Source organism: Dipodomys spectabilis, unplaced genomic scaffold, assembly GCF_019054845.1.
Source record: "Dipodomys spectabilis isolate Male_0828 unplaced genomic scaffold, ASM1905484v1 ptg000081l, whole genome shotgun sequence".
In the NCBI taxonomy this organism is placed as follows: domain Eukaryota; kingdom Metazoa; phylum Chordata; class Mammalia; order Rodentia; family Heteromyidae; genus Dipodomys; species Dipodomys spectabilis.
In genome coordinates, this window is record NW_024870758.1 from 3,827,555 (window position 1) to 3,854,311 (window position 26,757).

General features: G+C 35.5%; 1 protein-coding gene and 1 pseudogene across 1 annotated transcript in view; one reads left to right on the forward strand and one right to left on the reverse strand.

Annotated features, from left to right (window-relative positions):
- Thsd7b (thrombospondin type 1 domain containing 7B) overlaps positions 1–26,757 on the forward strand; it is an 817,905-nt gene that overhangs the window by 501,710 nt on the left and 289,438 nt on the right. The window lies entirely within an intron of this gene.
- LOC122110800 lies at positions 24,731–25,134 on the reverse strand (annotated as a pseudogene).

A 26,757-nucleotide genomic window follows, 5' to 3' on the forward strand; every position in this document is an offset into this window, starting at 1 on the left:
CCGTAGAAGAAGATTTGAATCTGACATGTCATGAATTCATCCTGTACTCATTTAGAAAACCTTTGTGTGTACTTCATGTCATGAAATCTTGTTGACAGAGTGAGATAGAAGAATAGAGATGTACAGGTGTTTGTGGCTACCCTAGTCAGATTCCTATCACTGAAGCAAATACCTGTGATAAGCAACTCATAAAGAGAGAGAGAAAGGCTGGTTTTGGCTCAGAATCTTGGAGGACTGGCTGGCAATTTGATCAAGCAGTACATCATACTAGAAATATGAAACTTTCTTATGATGAAACAAAACTGCTCATCTCATGTTCATGAAACAGAAATATGTGAAAGCGGAAGAAGTTGAGGTCCCATTCTTTAAGGTCATGCCCATATTGCTTGCTGACCTCCCACTAAAGCCCCACTTCTTTTTTTATCTAATTTTACTGTCAAGGTGATGAACAGAGGGGCTATAGTTATAGGCAGAGAGCACATTTCTTGTCAAACTGTTACCTCCTCCTTCATTTTTCTCCCACTTTCCTGAGGAGTAAGATTTTAACAAATGGGGTTTGGAGGGACACTAAAGATCCAAACAATAGCAAAGGCAGTGGAAGCTAATTTTCCCTTGAGATTTTATACGTTCCTTTAGTTTAGGATCATCACCATTGTCTTTTCCATCATTCTATAACTAGTTGGCTACTTATGTGTATTTCTAATACAATATCTTAGGCTTATAATCTATACTTTGGAAAAACATACCTATTTTTACAACACAAATTATTAACAGCTTGAAGTTTCTCTTAAAATTAATGAATAACAAAGACTTTTTCCCAAATAATTATCTTTTGAAGACCAATTAAAGACTGACCTCTGATATTCTTCTTCTAAGAACTGTGTCATCAGTCAGAGCCTGCACCATTAGAAATGCAGTCCTTCTGCTCAGACAAATCAGCACAACTGTTCCTGTCAGATGGAGAGCATCCAGTGCATCCGGAAGTCACTGGAGCAGGTGTGTTTGCTGTAGATGCAAAAATAACTAGAGAAAAGCATAAATGAGCACACGAACCTTAATGCTCCGCTGAGTGCTGTAGAATAAGAAAAAACAACCCCAGAGAGTCTTTCTAGCCATGCTCAGGACTGTCAGAAGAGAAAAGCATAGTACTATTGAAGAATGGATTGTGGGATACCCAACTTTCTAAATTGAAAAATAACCAGAAGAAAATTTGTTGTATTTGTGATCTGGGTTGTTGAGAAATTTCTAGAGTGGCTGTGGTTAATAAATTGTTCTTTCAATGAGAGTAATAAAGTAATAAAGTGCTTTGGGCCAAATGATCATTTTGTTGGAGCTCAAGAGAAACTGAGCTTGAGCCTCTGGAGATATAACTATGAGAATTGTTTTAGGTGATGTGGGTCAAATCTGGGACAGATATATTGCTGCACTATGTTATTTTTTTCTCTTCCATATAGAGCCATCTCTCCAATTTCTGTCTATATCTTTTTGTATAGTTTTCTTTTTTCTTTTTATTGTTTCCTGCTTTAATATCAAAAGGAAGCATTGAATTTAGAGAGAAAGGAAAGAGAGAAAGAGAAAGACAGAGATAGAGACAGAGAGAGGGAGAGAGAGGGAGGGAGGTAAAGAGAGGAGAGAGAAAGAGAGAGAGAGAGAGATTGAGAGAGAGAGAGAGAGAGAGAGAGAGAAATGATCAGAACCAGATTTTCTATTTCTCAGCCAGGTGGTATTTGTAAAATCAAATAATCTAATGACACTCCAGTATTATTTTCTCTAGGACAAAAGTTTGGAATTATATCATATCATTGTTCGATTTGGAAGCCTAGTTTTTCAGAATCGTACACATGGTAGAAGTGCATTATATACCTTTGTGATTTTTTTTTTGGCAGTAAAAGGAGAAATCACTTCACTTTTTGTAAACATTTTATCTTTTTTATGATTTTCTCATTTGTGAGCGATTTCTTTTTTTTAAAAAAAAGTTTTTATTGTGAAAATACTGTACAGAGGGGTTAGAGTTACATGAGTAAGGTAATGAGTACATTTCTTATCCAGCATTATTGGCTCCTCCTTTGTTTTTTCCCTACCATCCCTTTCCTCCCACCTCAATTACACTCCTCCCATCCACCCCCCTTCTCAGCCTAAATTGTAAAGTTTGTTTTTCGACATTGCATATTGTACATCTCATTGTTGCAATGGGTCAACCTGTATCCCTATTTAAACAATTTTTCCCTTCCCCTGTCCAAATTATTACATCAAATACAGTGACATTTTATCTTGATCTGAGATATTTTTACTTGTACCATTTTCCTTTAATCAAATAGATACAAATAAAAGATATAGTCTCATATTGTATACTCCAAAGAGAATTCGGGCTTCACTTAAACTATTTAAGTTTCATTTGAAATATATCTTAAGACTCAATGTACAAAGGAAGTAAATGTTTTAGAAGCAAAAGTGTAAACCTGTACAGTGTTTTATAACATGGGAAGTATTGGTATTTGAGGCCAGATGACTCTATGCATGACTCTGAGTCATGATGCTTAAACTGTGGAGCCTTAGTTCCTAATTTCCAACAAATCCTCTGACTTTCAAAATCTCTGTCATTTCTAAGCTCTATCCAGAGGAAAACTGTTTCCTCCAGCTGAAAATTTCTGGACAGTAGATATATTTATTTGCCATACATTTTTTTGTGATGGTAGAGTTAGAATCTATTCTTGTGCTAGACAAATACATTAACACTGTGAGTTATATTCCAGGTTTCTTTCTTTCTTTTAGAAGAGACATACCTTCTAGACACTGTATTCACTCTTTGGTTTGGTTTATCAGGTTGTGTGAATCAGGCCAGGTTTTCATTAGCAAATGGCCTTTCTGTTCTGCACTTGCAAAAATGCTTGAACTTGGTCTTTAGATTCAGTTTGGGTTTATAAAATATGTGGCTCTTCTCAACTGTTGTATCTAGGACGATAAGCTTTTAGAGTAACAAAATTTACTTACATGACAAATAGTTCATAATGTTACAATTCTACTAGAATGATCATCCTTTGTTGTTGATCTTGAAAACCATTAGAAATAAAGAAAATCATTCTGAGCCAATCACAGGAAGGACTTGAAGAATCTACTATACTACATGTTCAATTTAATTTGTTCTCCCTGAAAAAAATACAGAATTATCAAGGCCAGCTTTATAGTAACTGCACTCAATTAGGCTATTTATTAAACACTTGCTTATAATAATTCAGCCGTGTGGAAAAGTCTATATGAAGTTGTCAGGTCCATCATAAAAGCTCCAGTGTAAAGAAATCTATTATAAAATACAGAATTTTATAAAGCAATATTTCAGAGATGGCCAAGTGAGGTTGACATCCAACCAGAAACAGGATTAAAATGTCACCAATAGACTCTTTAGCTTCAGTTTATACAAAGTGGTGTCAAAAGCTAAGCATGATTTAATAGCTAGAAAGCAATTGTTTACAATGAATGCCTATCACGAATATCCATAACCGCATGGCCAGATGTTCAGATTAATGCTTGTTTGTGTGTTTTCTCTGGATTTTGATTTTCTGAGTGTGGTTAATCATATGCCCTCTATATGCAGCATTCAATCCATTTTGTTAGCCTTTTATTTTAAACAGTTACAGATTATGTCTCCATGGAGTGTGCTAGAAATGGCCTTATGTTGCACCAGCCCATACTTTATGAGATAAACAAATGAGTAATTCAAGCTTTGTAGCGGGTATGTGTGTCACATAAGGGCTCAGTCATAATTTTCAAATTGTCTGCCAGTGCACATTAAATCAAAGTATCTCTCTGAAACAGTAGTAGTATTTCATGAGCTATGTGGAAGAGTTCATTATCCTATCTCTATGAATACTTTCTTCTTCCTTTCTGATTTTACCAGGGAGCTAGAGGTGCACAAAAATAAAACTTCAGGCTAAAGTCAAGGGAAAGGCACTAAAAACTGTAATGTAGAAGTTGTCATTTCTATTGTATTGAAATTTCAGCAGTTTGCAGGTAGATAATATCTCTGACTGGCAGAACATTTTTCTTTACCACACTTTAGATTTTAAAGATAATAAACTTGAATCTTCTGAAAAATCACTACCATGTGACATTATCTGTAGTCTAGACTGGTGAATTCCTAAATGAAATATGTGTGCAGGTACATACCTGTGAATGTCCATGTATACATATACCCACAGACTAGGAAACAGTGAGATAAAGTTAGTGGTACTTTTTTCTCCTCACATAGAAAACTACTTATTTGGCTCTATGATCAAAATGGAAAATGGTTTCCAAAGCATCCGTTCAAGTCTATTGCTTTGGGAAATTGTGTATAAGCAATCACAGGCATCTTCAAATCAAACTAACTTATGTTCCCTATGGAGATATTATTTTGTGATTTTTAACGGCAATTTTACCCATTTGTCACTTCTTTATGGAACAAAATGATCATGAGAAGGAATGTTATTAATTTGTTCTGCTGATTGCATTCCATTTCATCTGATTAAAGCCAGCTGGGAAAAGTACCCCCAATGCTGTTTGTAAGAATCATGTATGGCATGTGCAAAGTTCATAAAAATCCTTAGCAATTTGTTATATAATGTGCCAAGTGATAGGTATAGATTTGCAATATTTTATAAAGGCCTATCTTTAATTCATGAACCTTTCAATTACCTTAAAACTTATACCAGGAGGTCAAAGCAGTCTGACCCACTTTTAGTTATTACAAACTCCGTTTCTAGTTATGGCTGAAAAGTAGGCTATTGCTGGTGCCTGCTGCGTTCAACATTTTATTGAAACCATTTTTCTTTTCCTCTTGAATGCATAGGTAGTTACTTCTGATAGTTATTTTAGAAGTCTATTCTCTCTCATTTAAAAAAATGAACTCATAATTTATAAAAAAAAATTGCAGAGTGACAAAGCAATAATACATGCTCAAGTCATAACATCAAGAGAGCCCTTTAAAGTTGTTTATCTTGGCTGCTAAATCCCAGATATATCATAAGGCACAGCAATTGTTAATTATAAATTTCTAAATAAATTTACATTTCTCATTCACTGTAGAACACACAAGCACTAGAGACAACAATAGAGCAATTATTTGGCACTGAGAGATGTTTCATAACACTTACATCTTTTCCATGAATTTATTTTTTTTGAAGTCATGAATTTATTTTTAAAAGAAATGCTACTTAGTAACTTGTAAAATATCTAGGTATTAAGAATAGAATGGATGACAAGGTATATGCAGTATTACCTAGAGTATCCTTTATAGTAATGATGGAGTTTCATAAATATTGGTCAAAGCAACCGATTTTCAGATACATATTGATAAAGAAAGGTTCAAATACAGTGAGTGATTTTAATGAGTCTATGGACACTTTGAAAGTTTTCTTAAAGACATAACACAAGGCTAAATGAAGAGAATTTGATTAAGAATAAGAGAATAGTTATTTACAACAAATGGAACACTGGGCGCAATCGGTTAGCTCGCGGTTCTTATAAGACAACAAATGGAACAAATGGAACAAATGTAAACATCCTTATGATAGGAAGAAATCTCATGCATAGGAGTAACTAAAATAGAATCAATATGAATAAATCACAGAAACTGCGGGACAAAGGGTGAACCAATTCAATAGTGATATACCCTAGACACTATGTTGGGAATGAACTTTACAACTTGGGGGGTGGGGGGTGGGGGGTGGAGATGCCTCGGCAGTGGGGAAAAGTGGGAGAAAATGAGGGAGAAAGTAACACTGTTCAAAAATAAATATACTCATTAGCTGACTTATGTAACTGTAACCTCTCTGTACATCACCTTTATAATAAAATAAATTAAAAGAAAAAAACTATTTATAATGTTCTAAAAAATAAATTAGGGCCATCAATAGAAAGTAAGAGACTGACACAAAATAAATATCAAATCAGTGAGAAGACCACACAGACTATGGAGAAATTTGTAATTCATATTAATGTACTTAGATTTCAAGGTAAAAGCAATAGATGTATTTCAGAATGCTTGAAGTAATTTGAGCTTTAAAGAGGTAACTCTGGCAACAATATAGAAAATGCATTGGACATGGCTTAGAAGCAAGACTGGATTAAAAGAGATGAAGTGATTGGTTACTAGTACCCAGAGAAGACAAGATAACAAATATTCATAAGATGTGAGCAGAGAAAAAAAGGTTATGTAAAATATGGTTGAAAAATAAACTACCAAATATGAACTGGATTGTTTTTTATTGTGAAAATACCATACACAGGAGTTACAATTACGTGAGCAAGGTAATAAGTACATTTCTTATCAAGCATTGTTGCTTCCTCCTTTGTTTCCCCTATCCATTCCTTCCCATCTTCACCCTTCCCTCTCCCCACCCTGCACCAAAGTTGTAATTTCATTTTTTGACATAACGTCTTGTACATGTCATTGTTGCAATGGATCCATCTGTATCTCTATTTAAACAATTTGTTTTTTCCCTTCCCCTCCCCAAATTATACCAACATCAAAAACAGTGAAAACAGGAGTTATACCATGGAGGAGGGACATGCAACAAAGAATCATCTTATAAATATGTTAGAAACAATAGCAAGAAAGCATAACCATTTGAGTCCTTAGCTTGGGGTTTATTTTGGCTAACATCAACTTATCTGACTGTTTCTTCTTGTCTCAGACATATACTAGTTATTGCAAATAAGGGAAACCATGGGACCTATGTTTCTTTGGGCCTGGCTTACTTCATTTAATATAATTTTTCCAAGTCTTTCCATTTCCTAACAAATGGGGCAATGTCATTCTTTCTGATGGAGGCATAGACTTCCATTGTATATATATATCATATTTTCTGATCCATTCATCTACTGAGGGGCATCTGGGTTGGTTCCATAGCTTAGCTATGGTAAATAATGCTGCAGTAAACATAGTTGTGCTGGTAGCTTTAGTATGGTCTTGTTTGTGATCATTCTGGTAAATGCCTAAAAGTGGGATTACTGGATCATAGGGGAGCTCTGTGAGAAGTCTTTTGAGGAAACTCCATACTACCTTCCAAAGTAGTTGAACAAGTTTACACTCCCACCAACAATGCAGTCAGGTTCCCTTCTATCCACATCCCCTCCAGCATCTGTTATTATTAGAGTTCTCAATTATAGCCATTCCAACTGGGGTGAGGTGGAATCTCAATGTTGTTTTGATTTGTATTTCTTTTATGGCTAGGGAGGTTGAGCATTTCTTCATATGTCCATTGGCCATCATTCTTTCCTCTTCAGAGAAGTTTCTCTGTAAATGTTTAGGTTCCCCACGAAAACACTCAAATTACTGGCTTGAGTAATGGCATTCATAAGGATGCCTTGAGTCATGAGTTGAACCATGAAACAACATTGATTGAAGTATGAAAGATCCAGAAAAATATATTTTAGTCCAGATATCTAGTAGATAACTGGACCTTAATTGAAACATCTGGGGTGAAGATTCAAGCCTAGTAATTATTGGCATCAATCATTGAATGGTGTCTCATTATCGGATGAGATCTAACAGTGTGAGAAAAAGAATGCTTAAATGTTTAGAACTATTCATGTGGGAGCTCCAATACTTGAAATTCAAGTTCTCAAACATGGCATAAGTTAAGTGTCATATAAAGGTTACAAATATAACAGTCAAGATATGATTAGTAGAATATTCCAGCTACCACATATGAGGGAAATCATGTAACCTTTGTGTCTATGGACCTTACCTCACTTCATATAAGTTTTCCAAGTGTTTCCATTTCTTACATATGGTATAATACATTCCCACCAACTGGGATTCCTTTTTGGCTGCATCTTTACCAGTAGTTTGTAATTATCCTACTTAAGGAATTATGACCCATCTTTCTTTCACAGGGGCTAATTGACTTGATCAAATATTTTGATTTGGTTTTGGAAAGACAAAGGCCATTTTGGAGAGAGGTTGGGAGTAAGTGAAAATGAGGACAGGAAGTGGCAGGAAGAAACTGGATAATCACTATGGTGAGATTGCCTACTTGGGCAGAATCAGAGACTCTCACCATTGGATTCTGTTACCACTGGGTTGTTTTTGTTTTTATTTTTACCTTCGTATGTCTTCTTTTTAAGTTTATTTTTATTGTCAAGGTGATGTACAGAAGGATTATAGTTATATACTTAAGGTAATAGTACATTTCTTGTCGAATACCGTGACCCATTCCCTCATTTCTCTCCCATTCTCCCTCCTTCCAATGTCACCTCCCCCCACCCCACAACTTGTAAAGTTCAGCCACTGGATTGTGAATGATGGTTAGCTATTGGCCCAGCTTTCCTTAAGTCTAAAGTGTGGAGCTGTGGAGTGAGTAACAGATTTCCCCTATTTATTTCACTGACATAAGCAAACCTACTGCTTTTTCTTGCAAACTAAGTGTCCACAAAGAAGAACTTGACTCTTCATAACACCATAGTTAATGGCCTGGACTTTCCTGAAACAAATCTTCTAGACCAACTTAAGCTTGTTGTAGAATCAGATCATTTGTTTTCCTGCTTGACACACTTTTAAGTCCACTAGCAATAAGAATTCACTTCGATTTCTCTTCTTTAACATTTTTTTAGATAAGATCTCAGCACCAAATACATAACAATACAATGTTCTTATACTTACTCTGCCAAATATAATAAAACTCCTTCAAACATAGAATTTAAAGAAGAAAATTCTAACTTTTCACAATATTGAGTTACCCTTATTTTACACACTTTAGTCTCCTATTTTTTTTAAAGGTAGAATGGTATTGGGAGAATAGGTAAGGTCTAATTATACCAAAGGAGAAGGAGAAATGGAAGAGGAGAAAGAGAAGAAAAGGGTAAGTGAAGAATGTGAAAGGAGATTAAAGAACAGACACTTCAGTCAATTTCAGTGTCATTTTCAGCAGAAAGGCAATGCTCTAGCTTTTTTTGTACGGCCCATTTTTCTTCTCTTTTAGCTGTATCTTATGTGTGATCCTACTCTATCTCAGATTAATCCAATTTGTAACTATATGCTGACTCTCTAGGAAAATTGATATTTCCCCCACCTCTACAATATTGTACAACTATATTAAAAGTTTAACCACTTGCATGAATTTGTCTTTAATACTCTATTCAAATACTACCCTGAACAACTTTAAGGTAATTCTATAGGATTTCTTTACGGGTGTCCATGTAATTTACTTTATATCTTTCCTCTTAAAAGAACTGGAAGTTATACCTGGCAAGTAGAAAATGGCCTTAAGATAACAGCTTTGTATTTTTCATTCATTATTCTTCACAAATTGTGAGCGTTGTCTTTATTATGACTAATTATGCAGTGAAATATGTACATATATAAGCATATATATACACATATATTTTATAGCTTACAGATTGTTTTATACTTATAAAATTAGAATTAAATTGATATTTTTAAAATTTATTTTTATTGTAAAGGTGATGTTCAGAAGGATTAAAGTTACATAAATCAGCTAATGAGTGCATTTGTTGAACAGTGTCACTCCAGCCCTCATTTTCTCCCAATTTCTTTCCTCCTGACCCTCTCCTCACCCAAATTGTATAGTGTATTTTCAACATATATTGAATGAGTATCATGGTTGAATCAGTTCACTCTTTGTCCCACTATTTCTGTGCTTCCCCTTATCCTCCCCCAAATAGATAAACTTCCATATAAGAAAAAAATTACAACCATTTTGGAAAGCAGTATGGAGGTTCCTCAAAAGACTCCTCATAGAGCTCCCCTATGACCCAGCAATCCCACTTTGGGGCATTTACCCAAAGGATCACAAACAAGACCATACTAAAGCTACCAGCACAACTATGTTTATTGCAGCATTATTTACCATAGCTAAGATATAGAACCAACCCAGATGCCCCTCAGTAGATGAATGGATCAAGAAAATGTGGTATATATACACAATGGAATTTTATGCCTCCATCAGAAAGAATGACATTGCCCCATTTGTTAGGAAATGGAAAGACTTGGAAAAAATTATATTAAGTGAAGTAAGCCAGGCCCAAAGAAATATAGGTTCCATGGTTTCCCTTATTTGCAATAACTAGTATATGTCTGAGTCAAGCAAAAAAGGTCAGATAAGCTGATGTTAGAGGAATGAAGTATTCAAATATTTGTTTTGTTTTTTTTGTCCTTTCATGCAATTGTTTCTAACATATTTATAAGATGATTTTTTTGTTGCTTTGTATGTCCCTGTCCCACAATATAACCCCTGCTTTCACTGTATTTGATGTTGGTATAATTTGTGGAAGGGAAGGGAAAAAACAAATCATTTAACTAGGGATACAGGTGGACCCATTGCAACAATGAGATATACAAGTCATTATGTCAAAAAATGAACTTTATAACTTTGGTGGGGGGTGGGGGGAGGACCAGGTAGGAGGATGAGGGGAGTATGGGAAGGGCTGGGAAGGGGAAACAAAGAGGAGGCAACAATGCTTGATAAGAAATGTACTCGTTATCTTGCCCATGTAATTGTAACTCCTCTGTAAGGTATTCTCACAATAAAAAATAATAAAATAAAATGTACATATGAAAGAAAAAAATTATAGAAATCAAAAATAGTAGGGAAAGGAGGAAAAAAAACAAAATCAGAAAAACTAAAATTGAAAACCTCTTCTTTTTCTTGGAGTTCATTTCAGTGAACATCATTTTAATAGCTCTTGAGTCCACGTCCTCTTCTCCTAAGAATATCCTCCTTTGGTCTCACTGTGTGAATGTTTAGAGTCCTGTTTAATTAATCATGCCCAAGTGTAATTATTTGTCTTTTACCATTCATTATGTTTACTTGTAGATTTATAAGCCTATTCTAATTACTAGAAATGTAACCAATGTTTCTTTGGGTCTGGTTTACTTCACTTAATGTAACTTTTCCCACTTTTGAATTGTAACTATTTCTATTTAAAAATTAGCACACAAACTCCATTCTATTTTGACTGAGGTTTGGCTTTCAGGTCACCCTAGGTCTCAGATTATCTGAGCAGCCTTAAAAAAATTCTTGAATCATCTCCTCAGGAGGGTGCTGTGAATGCATTGTAAGTATGCCTAAAATTAACTATGAGACTTCAAGTAGACATTATAAAAGCTGGGAATTACCATGAGAATATTTTTTAAAAAGTTGCAAAGGATCTCTGGCTGCTGAACAAATAATAGCAAACAACCAAAAACACCTAAAATTTTGTAAACTTCTACTATGAATACCTTTTAAGCTCTGTTCAGAATGATTCAGGTTTTTGATGGTTGTGAAAAGAATAGTCATGAATGATTTTTAGACCTCAAATATGTATGTTTTTATAAGATGATCCACAAACTTTAAAACTTTATTTTTATTTTTTATTTTCATTGTTGGCCGTGGGGCTTGAACTCTGGGCTTGGGTGCTGTCCTTGAGCTCTTCAGCTCAAGGCGAGCACTCTACCGCTTGAGCCACAGTGCCACTTCTAGTTTTCTAATGTTAATTGGAGATAAGTGTTTCAAGGACTTTTCTGCCCCAGCTAGCCCTGAACCGTTATCCTTAGATCTCAGTCTCCTGAGTAGCTAGGATTACAGGTGTGAACCATTAGCAACTGGCTTTAAACCTTTTTAATAGCTTCATATTCCTATATTTTTGGGTTTTTGTGGAGTCAGAGATGTAAAAACGAACATTACAATTTGGGTGGTGTGGAGAGGGGTAAATGGGAGATAAAGAGGGATGGAGTAACAATGATTGAAAAGTAATTTACTTATTGCCTTACCTGTGGAACTGTAACCCCCCAGCTCATCTCCTTTTCAATGAAGAAATAAATAACAATAAAAAGTTAAAAAATAAACCAGTTGCTATCAAGTGTAGCATTGAAATGTGGGCTGCCATTTAAATGCTTCAGTTCAAGGGCAGGCTGGCCCTTTGAAGATGTCTTACAAAACATGTAAGATTGCTTAATTTCTCTTTATTTTATAAGATAATAAGTGATACAAACAGGAATATCTAAAGAAGGAAGATTTTTTCATATAAATATACTGTAACTATTACATAATCTCACAAAATGTCTCAATCTGTGAATAAAACTATAAAGAAAATTTGATGCACTATGGAGAAAAATACTGTATATAGTTCTTTGTACAGATTTGGCAGGTCACTAGAGGTTGAAATTAAAACACACCAGCAGGCACTTCCCAAATTCATGAGCACTTCTAAAATCAGCATGAACTTCCCAAATAGTTGCAAATAGAGACACATCATTAGTTTTCCTAATCAATCAGCTCCTAGGAAGACAGTAGAGACTAGTGCTTCAGAGCCAGGCTCTGCAGCCAGGTTCTCTGGCTTTTCCTTTCAGTTTTTGTTCTGTAAAAACTACTTGGATTTAGAATCTTAACTAAACTTTCTCCATCCCTGCTTTCTTCTATATAAAGTGGGAATGGTTATAGAACCCAGTTTTGTTTGTTTTGAGCAGTGCCTCCTTATATAGACCAAGCTGGTCTTGAACTCAATCTCCCAATTTGCTGATATTATAGGCTCCCACCATTATGCCCAGAAATCCTTCAGTTCACATTCAGGGCTTTGCATATGCTAGGTAGGCATGCTTATTTGAGGCATGTTCCTAACCCTTTTTACTTTAGTTACTTTTCTGATAAGGCCTCAGTCATTTTGATCAGGCCTGATCTCCAACCATGAATTTCCTATCTGTACTTCCCATGAAACTGTAATTTCAAGTGTGAGCCATCATGCCTTACTTGTTGGTTAAGATGTGATCTCATTAACTTTTATCTAGGCTAGTCTCAAACCAGAGTCCATCTAATCTTTACCTTCCAAGTAGCTAGAATTACAAGAATGTTTGACAGGCATAACTCTCCCTTCTAGTATTTTCTCTTTTTTTAATGTTAAAGTCTTTAGTTATCAATGGTTTTCTGAAAGTTGATGGACATCTAGTCAAGCTTTTTTAAAAATTTGTTTTTATTGTAAAGGTAATGTACAGAGGGGTTACAGTTATGTAAGTCAGGTAATAAGTGCATTTCTTTTTGAACAGTGTTCCCCTCTCATTCATTTTCTCCCAGTTTTTCTCTCATGAAGTCCTTTCACCCCCAAGTTGTGTTGTTCATTTCCAACATAGTGTCTAGTGAATGTTCACCCTTTATCCCACTATTTCTGTGCTTCCCCTTACCCTCCCCCAAACAGATAAACTTACATGCAAAACAAATAGTACAGAAATAAAAAACAGCGACTAAAGTGGTAAAGCAAAAACAAAGCAAAACAAAAATCACAGGAAGTAAAATATAAAACCTCCTGTATCCATTTCTTGGAGGTCATTTCAATAAACATCATTTTATCGGATCTTATGCAAATACCTATTGAGCCCTTTATGATCCTATTCTAAGAATATCCTCCTTTGGTCTCACTGTGTGAAAGTTTAGAGTCCTGTTTACTTTATTGTGTCCAAGTGTACTTATTTGTCTTTTGCCATTCATTGTGGTTACTTGTAGATTTATAGGTCCATTCTAATTACTACAAATGAGGGGAAACATGCAACCTGTGCACCTGTGGCTCTTATTTGGCTCAATATAAATTTTTCCAAGTCTTCGAGTATTCTTCTCTGTAATCTCGGCTATGGTAGTCTATTACACATGTCAGTTAGGATGAGGGTGAAAACAGTGAAATCCACTGTACCCCTGCCTTCTTGACTGCTATTGAAGGCCAGTATACTGTGGTTATCTATCATATTAGTTGTGATTAAGTGTCTGGGTTACAACTAGGGTTCTTTGGGTAAAAACATTGGCCAATGGTGGACCATGGTGGGTGACCAAATTCATGTATATTCATGGTCTGTCCTGTTTTTTTTTTCCCTCAGTCATAACCACATCTCAGGGCTTCCTGTGCCCATTTTAAGGTGATTCCATGATCCATCAGCTCATGAACCAGAACTGATCCTCATTTCCCTCTTTAGAATATACCTTACAAATGAGACCTCTTTCCTCCTTAAATTATTTTTAACAATATTTTCATTATCTTTAGGTTTACAAAGGAATTGCCATTCAGTGAAGCAGTTTATGAATACAGTGCATCTTGATCCATGTCATCCCTTTTAATATTATGAATAATTAATAAATGCAAATATCTTCTTGGAACCTGAGTGAATAGGCTATTCTACCATTCTTCTAAGGGAAATTATCATTAAATCCAAAATTTTATCTTCTGTAGAGTCAAATGGTTACATTGTCAAGTTCCAGTGAAGCTCAGATCCTAGTTTCTATGCTGTGGGCTTAGTCTTCTCTAACATACGTTTACCCAAATGACTTGGTTTGATCCACAGGATATCCACAAATAATATTTGAAAAGTTCTTAATATAATTGTTCCAAATTCTTGCCCAATGGCAGCTGCTTCTTGGACAGCTACACTAGCATGTAGGCAGGTTCTTCAAATGTACAGTTTTACCTCATATGAAACCCAGCTAGCACACTCTAATGGCTCCCCACAACCTCTGTCTGACCCTTCCTGAATACATCCTTGCAGGCAAGCTGCAGCAAACTGAGAACAGCCCAGGCAATGCACATATGTCTCAAACCTGCATTTGGAAGTACCTTTCTGTAGTAAAGTAAAATGGATGCAATGGATGCCCATTCACTTTAAAATCTGTTTCCTAAGGACACAGAAATACAACACACAGGTTTATGCACACACACATGCATGTGTAAACTTTTATTCTTTGGTAAAATAAATTGCTGCACTTGGCTTAGAAACACATTCATAGGAAGCACATACATTCTAATGAAGTTGGCCAAGCATAATAACATTGAACACATAGGATTCATTATAGCATAGAATTTATAAATAAACAACAGAAGCTTTTTGCTTATTATTAAGAAAAGTCAATCTTAAGAAATATGGAAGCCAGGCACCAGGGGCTCACACCTATAATCCTAGCTACTCAGGAGGCTGAGATCTGAGGATCATGGTTCAAAGCCAGCCCTGGCAAGAAAAGTCTATGAGACTCTTATCTCCAATAAACCACTCAGAAAACCGGAAGTGGTACAGTGGCTCAAGTGGTAGAGTGCTAACCTTGACCTGAAGAGCTGAGGGACAGTGCCCAGGCCCAGAGTTCAAGCCTCACAACCGACAAAAAAAAATGGGAATATGAAAAAGTAAATTGATATTTACAATTAATTATCTCTCAATACACCTATGCTCGTAAAATATTGTACAGTTTTTGGAAGCTGCTAAAGTTACTGCAGTGACCACAAGCTGGTAAGATTTATAGCCATGGTTTTAAATATTGCTACCTAAAAAAAAAATAAAAATAAATAAATATATATTGTCACCTTACTGTACTAGTTTTTCTATTTAGGAAAAAATAGGCTTGTCTGAGCATTAGCCTCTTCGTTTACACTCCAGAGACTATATTATCTTATTTGTAAAGGTATTATAATGATTATGCTGCATAAAATGTGTTAAAAATGTTAGACCTTGGATCCAATATTAGTTGTTGAGTATATTCAGAGTTCTCTCTTGTCTTTACCACTTTACCAATTTTTAATTCATTTGGACATATTTCAGATAAAACTACTGAAAAGAGTTGCTGCTTAAAAAAATAATTTGGAGAACATGAATAGGCTAATTTGCTTTACTTTGTGAGAAATATCTACCTTTTCTCTCTAATATGCTCCAAATGTCATGACATTGACCAGCAGTTAGGATAATGGTGGGAAGAACAAGAATAACCTTAGCATCATGCATTCCGAGTATGCTCATTCATATGGAGAGATCACCAGTGGATGAATGTGTTTCTGCTTATCCTCTTCAGACTGCCTTCTAGTCTTGCCACTGGTTCACCTTGCAGAGGAAAACATTCCTATATTCATTCGTTTTGCCTTTGGGCCACACTTTCTCCTTTTGAATTGTATTATTATCTTTAACTAGTTGTACAAATTGTTTACCATTCAACAGTTCTATTTTTTTAGCTCAGTGTATCATGATCCTTGTTACCCCTTTCATCGATTGCTTTCATCCTAAGCCAACCTTTCCTTTTCCTTTATTTTGGTGGCATTCTTTTTATTTTTCCTTCTTTTTAATTTTTTCCTTCTCTTTATTTTTTCCTTCTCTTTCTTACAAGTTTAAATCTTTCCACCTTCCTTTAGTAGTCTTTTGATTTAAATAAAAATAATAGGCTCTAAGATTCCAATTAAAATTGGGTATATTCTTTGAAAAAACACGGTTTAAAAAGGTTCTAATGAGAAATTTGCTTCTGTTTGTTTTTTAATAAGTTTTTATTGTGAGAATTCTGTACAGAGGAGGAGTTACAGTTACATGAGCAAGGTAACTGTTACATGAGCAAGCACTGTTGTCTCCTCCTTTGATTTTTCCCCTATCATCCCTTCCCTCCCATCTCCACATTGTTTTATAAATTCCTCAAAAATAGAGCTGACCTTCCAATTTCATGTAATAGCATCAATGAGAGCATTTATGATTAAAGGCTGAATTCCTTTAAAAATAGTAGATGTAAACTTATCACAGCTACTCAGAACATAAAAAAAATGTTCATTTAAAGCCTGGATACAAAGATACCAAATTGATTTGGCAAAGTATCTCAAACCAAACCAAGCCTGTTGCTAAACTATGGAAGACAGAATCCCAGAAAACACAGGGTCAGTTCTGGAGAATGGCTTTTAGTTCAACTTCAGTGGCTTCCAGGTTTCTATGTTTGATGTCATTTCCCACCACACAGATTCAAAGAAGCCAGCTGGAAAGCAGATACTTTTTCACATATGATTCCCTTCTGTGTCAAATACAGCATCTCAGCTTTAGAAAGTGCTTAAAACATATGTATTCAATGGGTGACTGTTTTCACTATCACTTCATTCTTCCAGTAATCTCACCCTGATGGTTGACTTTCATAAATGGATTATATTGGTATCCTTGTTAGAGGATTTATGCATTTGTGGGCTTTTTAAGTGCATATAGCTGTTTTTAAACATTTACTTAATTGGCAATCATTATGTACACTAAAACACATTTTCATTTGCTGCAAACAAAGCAAATCCCACAGATGCCCCTTATCTATAGACACCAAAGCCTTTAATAGGACACCAAAGATATGCAGTAGTTTCATGGGGGCTCATTTTTATCGTCTTATTTCCCATGCAAGCCTTGGGTTTTAGCCCCAGGAAGGCTAATTTTTCTCTCATTATGATATTTTCCTGCCTCCTGCCTTCTACTGTCAGATAAAACTGTATCCATCATTCCTCATCCTAAAAAGGACCTGACTCTCAGAATACAACTACTGTAATTTCTGGAAGTGAAATCAACTGTAGACAAGGAATGGGCTGTGCCTTTTGGCATGTTTTTCACTTAAAAAACATGTCTCGTCTTTACATCTGTAGAGCCAAGATGTAGAAAAATGACCTTTACCTATAACTGATATGAGAGATAAATAAAAGCAAAAGGCAGTTGAGTTCAAAGCATCAGAGCAGAGGAGAAAAAGTAGTAAATGTTAAATAATGTCCAATTAAACTGGTCTTCCAAAAGAAGAATCCCCAAGCAGAGTTGGGGTAGATTCAGCATAGGCTCTCAGAAAAGAAAAGTAGTTGGACAGAAATGACCAAATGCTGCAAATAATTTCCTGTCTTCTACCTGGTCTAGTTATTCCTGATTTACACTCATAGGTAAAAGATAAACCCATGAGCTGTTTTAACCTTCAGCACATTGGAAAATTTCCAATCTCTTGAGTACCATAGACTTCTCAGATTATACATCACTCACTGGATACCCTTTCTGGATGTATCTTTCCTATTACCCTGCATAGGTTAGTTCACATGGTGAGGACTGAGCTATACTTAACTTTTCTTCTTCACACAACTCTTTGATTCCATAGAAACAGGCTTACAAAGCAGTTGGTGTTCAGAAAATCTTCACTCAATTATTGACTAAGTCAATGATTACATGATTCGCTCATGATTTAGGAAGCTTAATGTAGTATGTATGAAAGTGAACTTCATCTCTACCTAGAAGGGATACATTAAGGGAATAAATGCTACAATTTTCACTTTAAGTAATCACACCAAAAGCTAATTATCTTTCTCAAATAGACATGAACATTTTTAAGTGGGTATGATAGTGTCCGTGGAAACACTGGCTCATGACAAATAAATAAAATGTCTAGAAAATCTGGTTACGTGGCCAGACAATTGAGGACAGAGAATGTAATTATATGTGGGCTTCAATTTCCTCTTCTGTGAAATGCTAGTGATTCCCAGAGTTTTAGTAGAAGAATCAAATAAAATAGTATCTATGGATCATTCTTGGTAAATTATCATGTCATACAAGTATTGCATTTCCATTTCCTTCTTGCAAAAACACACATTGTATTACAGAGAAGCAATGTAAGGCCTATTATATAGGTTGTAATTTCTAGATTACTGTCTTTTTCACATCTTTGTGAGATTTTCCAAGAAGGCATTTAAGACCTCCTTGTCCCCCCTATTTTTCTTGCACTGATTGTATGTCAAAAATATATTTGAAATGAAGAAAATGAAGCACAAAGAGAAGATGGGTAAGGCAACTTGGGGCCTATTGATAGTAGGATCCTTTAATATATTGGGGATTCTTATATGATTAGATTTAAATATGAATAGTGTTAGCAGATTTATACCTTTTTCTAATATACGATAAAATGCAGCATTTCCTTCCCATTTTTTCTTTTTGTTTTCTTACCATTTCAATTATATTTCTATTATAGAAAACAATGTTCTCTTCTAAAAGACCCTAACATCTCTCAAAATTAAGAGAAATACTTACTATAGTTTAATATCCTTAAACTGTATTTAAGGAATATATTAAAGAATATTTATTTATTTCTCTACTATCCAAGTAATTCTATTCCATATTCACATTTAACGTAATTTAGAAGAAATTGACCTGGGGCATGATGGTATACACTTGTAATACCAGCTATTCTGGAAGCCAGATAAGGTAAGAGGATCAAGAGTTCAAGGCCAGACCAAGAAGAATGAGAGAGACACTACAAAACCTACAAAAAAAACAAAACCCACTAAGAAAAGTTATAGGAGAAAAAAAATGAAAATACTTTTTTGGATCTGACTTTTCCTTCTTCACTGATGCCTTCCAGTTTGTGGCAGAGGAGAGAGAGAATAGCCAACATTGCTATCATAGTGCCCTTGTGACGTGTGCCCTTGTGCAGCTTCTAAAGGTCCAATTATCAATTTTTACCAGATTGGGGATTAAGGCTTCACTAGCTAGATTTAGGGGACATATACATTCAGACCATAAACATTACCCATTAAGTGTCTTCCAGGAAATGTCAGAAAGAGTGGGTTTCATCCTTAGATTTTAAAGGATTCAGCAGTCCTTGATGGGATTGGTTGAAAAGAATTAATAAAAAAAAAAACCTTTTTATATTGGAAATTATATTTAAAAAGTGGGTCCATTGCTTTCTCTCTGTGATATTGAAAGAAAAAGTAGCGACCTTCCTCCATTAAAAAGGAATAGATTTAAGATATATGAGAAAAAATGGTCTATAAATTAATACAAATTGCCAATTTGAAAAAAAAATGTTGTAGTATTTTATTTTGAAAATTCTTATCATAAGAGAAACCTATAATTTTCTGCTCTATGTGTCTCTTTTTCTTTTCTGCCTCTTAAAATATTTTTGTGCCTCTGTGTGGGTGTGATGCCCCTGGGGCTTGAACTCAGGGCCTGAGTATTTTTTTAATTGTACCGATGCCCTACAAAAGGGTCACATTTACATGAGTAAGGGAATGAGAAGATATCTTGTCGAGCATTATTAACCATTCCTGTGTTGTTCTCACACTATCCCTTCTGTCCCCCATCTCCGTGTCCTCCCCTCCTCCCCCACCAAAGTTGTAAAGTTGAATTCCAATATACTGTCTTGTGGGTATCAGTCTTGCAATGGGTCATCCTGTATCCTTGTTCCAGTGTTTTGTTATTCCCCTTCCCCACCCCAAATTAGACAAATGTATATACAAGATTCAGAGTACCAAAATCAAGTACAGTGACAGCAGGGGAATATACCATAGGTGGAAGAACATACAAAGGAATAAAAAAAATCACATAGCACATTTAAAACAACTACAAGGTAAGGCCTCTGTATCCATATCTTAGGGTTAATTTCACTTACCATCATCTTATATGGACATATGTACATAGCTTTTGAGCTTTTTCTGCTCATCTGATAAAATTATCCTAGAATTATACTAGTTAATGCAAATGAGGAAAACCATGGGACCCATATTTCTTTGGGTCTGGCTTACTTAATATGGTTTTTTCCAAGTCTTTCCATATCCTAATGAATGGGGTGGTGTCATTCTTTCTGACAGAGGCATAGAATTTCATTTTATATACATATATACATACACACATACATACATATATGTGTATGTATATGTATATACACATACATGTATATATACATCTATATGTATGTGTGTATGCATATATACATATATATACATATATACATGTATATATACATATACATATATACATGTATATATTTATTCATACATATATATGTATGTGTGTATATATGTGTATATATATATATATATATATATACATATTCTTGATCCATTCACCTACGGAGAGGCATCTGGATTGGATCCATAGCATAGCTAAGTTGAATAATGCTATGATAACCATAGTTGTGCTGGTAGCTTTAGGTGGCTTTGTTTGTGATTATTTGGGTAAATGCCCAGAAGTGGGATTACTGGGTCATAGGGGAGCTCTATGTGGAGTCTTTTGAGGAACCTCTATACTGCTTTTCAGAGTGGTTGAACAAGTTTACACTCCCACCAACAATTCAGTAGGGTTCTCTTTTGGCAACATCCCCTCAAGCATTTGTTGTTATTAGATTTCTTGATTATAGCCATTCTAACTGGGGTGAGGTGGTACCTCAATGTTGTTTTGATTTGCATTTCTTTTATGGCTAGGGAGGTTGAGCATTTCTTCATGTGTCTATTGGCCATTCTTATTTCTTCTTCAGAGAAGTCTCTCTTTAAATCTTCAGCCCACTTTTTAATTGGGCGGTTGTTTTGTTGAAGATTTGTTTTTGGAGAATTTAATATTTTAATTTCTAAGAATATTTTGGATAGGAGGCCTTTATCTCTTGTATGGCTAGTGAAGATCTTCTCCCAGTCCACTGGCCTTCTACTGATCTATGTCCTTTGTCCTGCAAAAGCTTTGCAGTTTTATGCAATCCCATTTGTAACCTTTCTTTGATTTGTTGTGTTTCTGGGTCTGTATTAAGAAAATTTTGGCCTGGGCCAAAGAGTCCTAGAGTTTCCCCTGTTCCTTCCTGTAATGTTTGCAGGGTGTCTGCTTTGACTTCAAGGTCATTGATTCATTTGGAGTTGATATGTATGGATGATGTATAAGGATCTAATTTTAGTTTTCTGTAGGTGTTTATCCAAGTTTGCCAGTACCATTTACTGAAGAGACTCTGTTTCTTCCATTCTTTTTTTGTGGCTCCCTTCTGCTATATTTGGTGGATATAAGTATGCAGGTTCATTTCTGGATCTTCTGTTCTATTCCATTGGTCCTCAGGTCTTTTGTGCCAGTACAAAGCTGTTTTGAGTACTATGGCTTTGTAGTAGAGTTTGAAGTCTGGTACTGATAGTCCTCCACCACTGTTCTTTCTGCCAAGATTATTTTTGCTAATTGGGGTCTTTTATTGTTCCATATGAATTTTTGAATTGCTTCTTCTATTTCTTTGAAGAATGAGGTTGGGATATTGATGGGTATTGTGTTGAATATGTAGATAGCCTTTGGCATTATTGCATTTTTCATAATGTTGATCCTCCCAATCCAGGAGCATGGGAGGTTTTTCCATTTCCTTAGTTCTGCTTTGATTTCCTTTTTCAGGTTTTTAAATTTTTCATCATTGAGGTCATTCACTTCTTTAGTTAACTCCTAGGTATTTTAGGAGTTGCTTTCCTGATTTCAGCTGCTCTCTTCTCATTATTTGCATATAGGAAAGTCATTGATTTTTTCTAGGGATAATTATATACCCTGCTATTTTTGCCAAAGTTTCCAATCAGTTTGAACACCTTGGAGTAGAGTCCATGGGATTCTTTAAATTCAAGATCATGTCATCTGCAAAGAGGGAGAATTTTACTTCATCTTTCCCTATTTGTATCCTCTTTATGTTTGCATTTTGTCTTATTGCTCTAGCTAGGCATTCTAATACTAGATTGAAGAGGAGTGGAGAGAGTGGACATCTTTGTCTTGTTCCTGAGTTTAGAGTAATTGGCTTTAGCTTTTCACCATTAAGTATAATGCTGGCTGTAGGTTTGTCATACACAGCCTTTATTATATTAAGAAATGTTCAATACATTCCTATTTTCTTCAGAGCTTACATCATAAAGAGGTGTTAGATCTTCTCAAATGTTTTTTCTGCATCTATTGAGATAATCATGTGGCTCTTATCCTTGCTTTTGTTGATGTGAGGAATTACATTAATTGATTTGAGTATATTGAACCAGCTTTGCATCCCTTAAATAAATCCTGTTTGATCATTGTGTATGATTTTTTTGATGAGTTGTTGAAGTCTATTGGCCAGAATTTTGTTGAGAAGTTTTGCATCAATGTTCATTAAAGACATGGGTCTATAGTTGTCTTTTCAGTCCCTGTCTGTTTCTGGGATGAGGGTTATGTTGGCTTTATAGAGTTTGGTTGTGAACTTTCACTTTCAGTTTCATTGAAGAATTGGAGGAGCATTGGAATGAGTTCTGCTTTGAAGGCCTTACAGAATTCAGCTGTAAATCCATACAGTCCTGGGCTTTTCTTGGGTGGGAGGTCTCTCATTGCTGCTTCAATTTCAATGCTTGATATAGGTCTGTTAATTTGGTTTAACTTATCTTGGTTTAGTTTGGGCATATAAATATTTTCTAGAAATTCTTCCATTTCTTCTAGATTCTCAAACTCATTATCATAAAGATTTAAGAAGTATTCCCTTGTAATGTTCATAATCTTGGTTGTTCCTGTGGTGATGTTCCCACTCTCATCTTTGAGTTTTTTTTTTTTTTTTTTTTAATTTGGTGTGTTCTCTTTTTCTGGTAAGAGTTGCTAAGGGTCTGCCAATTCTGTTAATTTTTTTTGGGGGGGTCCTTTGTCCCTATTGATCCTGTGTGGATTACAATGTGACAGTGGGCTTTCCTGTTCTGTTCTGGTCTATTTGAGACGCCAAAGGATTCTTGTGTCTGCAAGGGCCTAACTTTTTGCATGTTTGGGAAGTTCTCCACTAGGATTCTGTTAAATTAATTTCCTAGACCTTTAGTTTCTGTTTCTAGACCCTTTTCTATATCCATTATCCTTAAATTAGGCCTTCTGATAGTGTCTTCTATATGCTGAATAAATCTATCATATTTTTTGGATTTGTTTTGAATAGTTGCCTATTCTTTCTCTACAATGTCTGAGCTATCTTCTATCCTGGTGATACAGTATTCTGCATAGTCTAGAGTACTATCTGGACTTTCTACTTTGTTTTTTATTTCCCTTCCTTCACTTTTAACAGCTTCTATTTCTTTGTTAAAGTTTTGTTTTAAATCTTGTATGTATTTTTTTGCTCCTTGATTTGATTTTCTGAGTTCACTCTCAAATCTCTTAGTTGAGAGGCTATCCTTTCACTGTACTCGCTTTCATTTTATTGGTATTCATTCAGCTTTCTGTTTGTGGATTCCATGAAGTCTTCTATTAATCTCTAGTTAGCCTCATCCTGCTCTCCTCATAACCTTATATAGGCTTTCAGTTTCTTCGTTCAACTTGTTAAGCAGTAGTGTTTATTAAGCATTTTCCTAGGTATCCTCTGGATTTTTTGTGAACTGCTCTATTGCCTGTTTGTCTTGGGTGGGAGTTGAAATTCCCTGACTTGCCATTTTTCTTTTTTTCCTTAATACTTTTTTATTGTAAAAATACTGTACAGAGGGGTTAAGTTACATGAGCAAGGTAATGAGTACATTTCTTACCAAGCATTGTTGCCTCCTCCTTTGTTTTTCCCCTACCATCCTTTTCCTCCCATCTCCACAACTACACTGCACCCCCCCCCCCACCTAAATTGTAAAGTTCGTTTTTCAACATAGTGTCTTGTGCATCTCATTGTTACAATGGGTCAACCTATATCCCTATTTCCCTTCCCTTCCCGAAATTAGAGAAGTGTATATATAAGATACAGGGCACTGACATCAAATACAGTGAAAATAGGGGTGATACCATGGGGGAGGAACATACAAAGAAACAAAAAACCACATAAATCCTATAAATACATTAGGAACAATAGCAAGAAAGGAAAAAAAATCACTTGTGTCCCTAGCTTTGGGTTCATTTCACTTAACAAGTAAGCCAGGCCCACAGAAACATAGGTCCCATGGTTTCCCTTATTTGCAATAACTAATATATGTCTGGGACAAGCAGAAAAGTCAAAAGCTATGTACATATGATCAGATAAGATGATGTTAAGTGACTTGTCATTTTTCTTGTGTTTCTGTGGTTTATTCTGCCCATTTGGGAATGAATGCAAATCCAGTTCCTCACTAGGGTGCAAGTACCAACTCAGAGCCCTGTGATTGCACAGATTTTGGAGGTTTACACTTAATGATGAGTGTTTTCACTGTATCTCACCTTGTTTGGGCATGAGTGTATATCCAATTACATACTAGAACACATTCTTTTTTTTTTAACTATCAGTAAGTCAATTTATTAAAAACGTTTAACTTAGGCATCTGCAATGGTTACTTCAACCTCCACTCCTTGTTCAATACTGATGGAAGTTATCTGCTTGACAGTCTCGGAAGGTCTGTGTAAGCCAATGAGTCACTTGCGGATGCTCATCTGGAAGCGATCCCATGTCTTAGAACCTTCACAACAAGAGGTTTTCCTTGTAGTGATTCTCAAGGTCTTGGTAGGCATGTGCACTGGTCCTTTCACTTTGAGATTCTTCTCCTCGGTGCCTCTGATCAGGTCAGCAAATATCTTCTCCAGAGACTTCATGTTGAGGCTGGTCAGGATGATCCAAATCTGGTGAATCACCACCTCTGGCTTCACAGGTGTTTTTCCAGTGTCTTTAAAAGCCATGGCTGAGGCGGGGCTTCCTGACCGACTTGTTCCTCAGGGAGAGTGAACAGTGGTGAGTTAAGAGTGGGAGCAGCCGGGACAGAGTTCCACACGCACAGTCATGTCTCCCGCAGAAAGCCAGAACACAGTTCTAAGACAGGCACTTACCCAGAGCCCTGTAGTTGCACATACTTTGGGACTTTACAATTAACAATGTGCATTTTTGCTCTATCTCACTGTTTTAGGAATGAGATTATATCCTGTTACACATCTGAACATAATTCTAAAATGAACACTTACCCAGAGACTTGTAGTAGTACAGATTTTGGAGGTTTATAGTCAACAATGGATGTTTTCACTCTCTCTTACCTTTTTTGAGAGTGAGAGTATTTCCAATTACACACCGGAACACAATTCTAAGATAGGTACTTACCCAGAGCTGTAGTAGCACAGACTTTGGAGGTTCACAATCTACAATAGGTGTTTTCATCCTTTCTCATCTTTTGGGGGAGTGAGAGTATATCAGTTACACACTAAATCACAATTCTAACACAAGCCCCTACCCAGATCCCTGTAATTACACAGATTTTGGAGGCTCACATTCAAAATACATGTACTCTCTTTCTCCTTTATGGAGAAAATATCTCCAATTCCACACCAGAACACAATTTTATGGCCAGCCTGAACCCAAAGCCACACCAAAACACAATTTTAAGATAAGCACCAACTCAGATCCCTGTAGTTATGAAGACTTTGGAAGTACAAATAAGTATTTCACTCTATCTCTCCTCTTTTGGATATGTAAGTAGACCCAATACCACCACTGAGCACAGTTTTAAGATAGAATCTTCACCTAGGCCATGTCTTTACACTGATTTTAGAGGTTCCAAGTCATGGATAGATATTCCCTTATTCATCAAGGAGGAGGGGTATGGTGTTTCAAAAGTGGTGCTTATAAACAGTTGTTATCAGTGAGTAAATATGAGGTTTAAAATGGTCTGGGCTGAAGAGATAACACCATGAGCCACTTTGGCATGGTCTGTCTTACTACAGATATAGTCTAGCTCAATGTTTTCCACTTGGGGATCAACAGAGAAAAGAAAGTAAAGAGGGAATGAAGGAGTAGCAAATGGGTTGAGGTGGAGTTAGAGAAAAGATTAAGATATAACAATGAGATACAGGAGAAGAAAAATCAGATTAGAGGGATGTAGCAAAGGAAAGGAACAGAGGGGGGAAAACTAAGACCTAGATTCTAAGTAAGAAAGAGAGAAGAAAAAACATTTTAAAAAAGAAAAGAAGAAAAAATATATGCATAAAAATAAAAAATAGAATAATTATGTATGTATGAAGTAATAATACTAAAATTAAGAATTTGGGTATTCAATTTATACTCTGAATTAAGTATAAACACAGTTAAGAAGAAAGCCTACTGATCTCTGTAGGCTGTCTATCCAGTTGTGAACAGAACAGCAATGAGGAAGGAATAGAAAAATGAATGGGATTATAGCCGAAAGAAAAAAAAACAAGAAAACAAACATAAATGCAAAAACACATAAAAATGACAGAAAAAAGAGGTTAACAGAGTACAAATAGTTGCAAAAATTAAAAAGGAGCAAAAAAATTTAAAGAATTAAAAAAAATAAAAGAATTATAATTGGGGAAAAAAAGAAGAAAAAAGTATCTTCTAT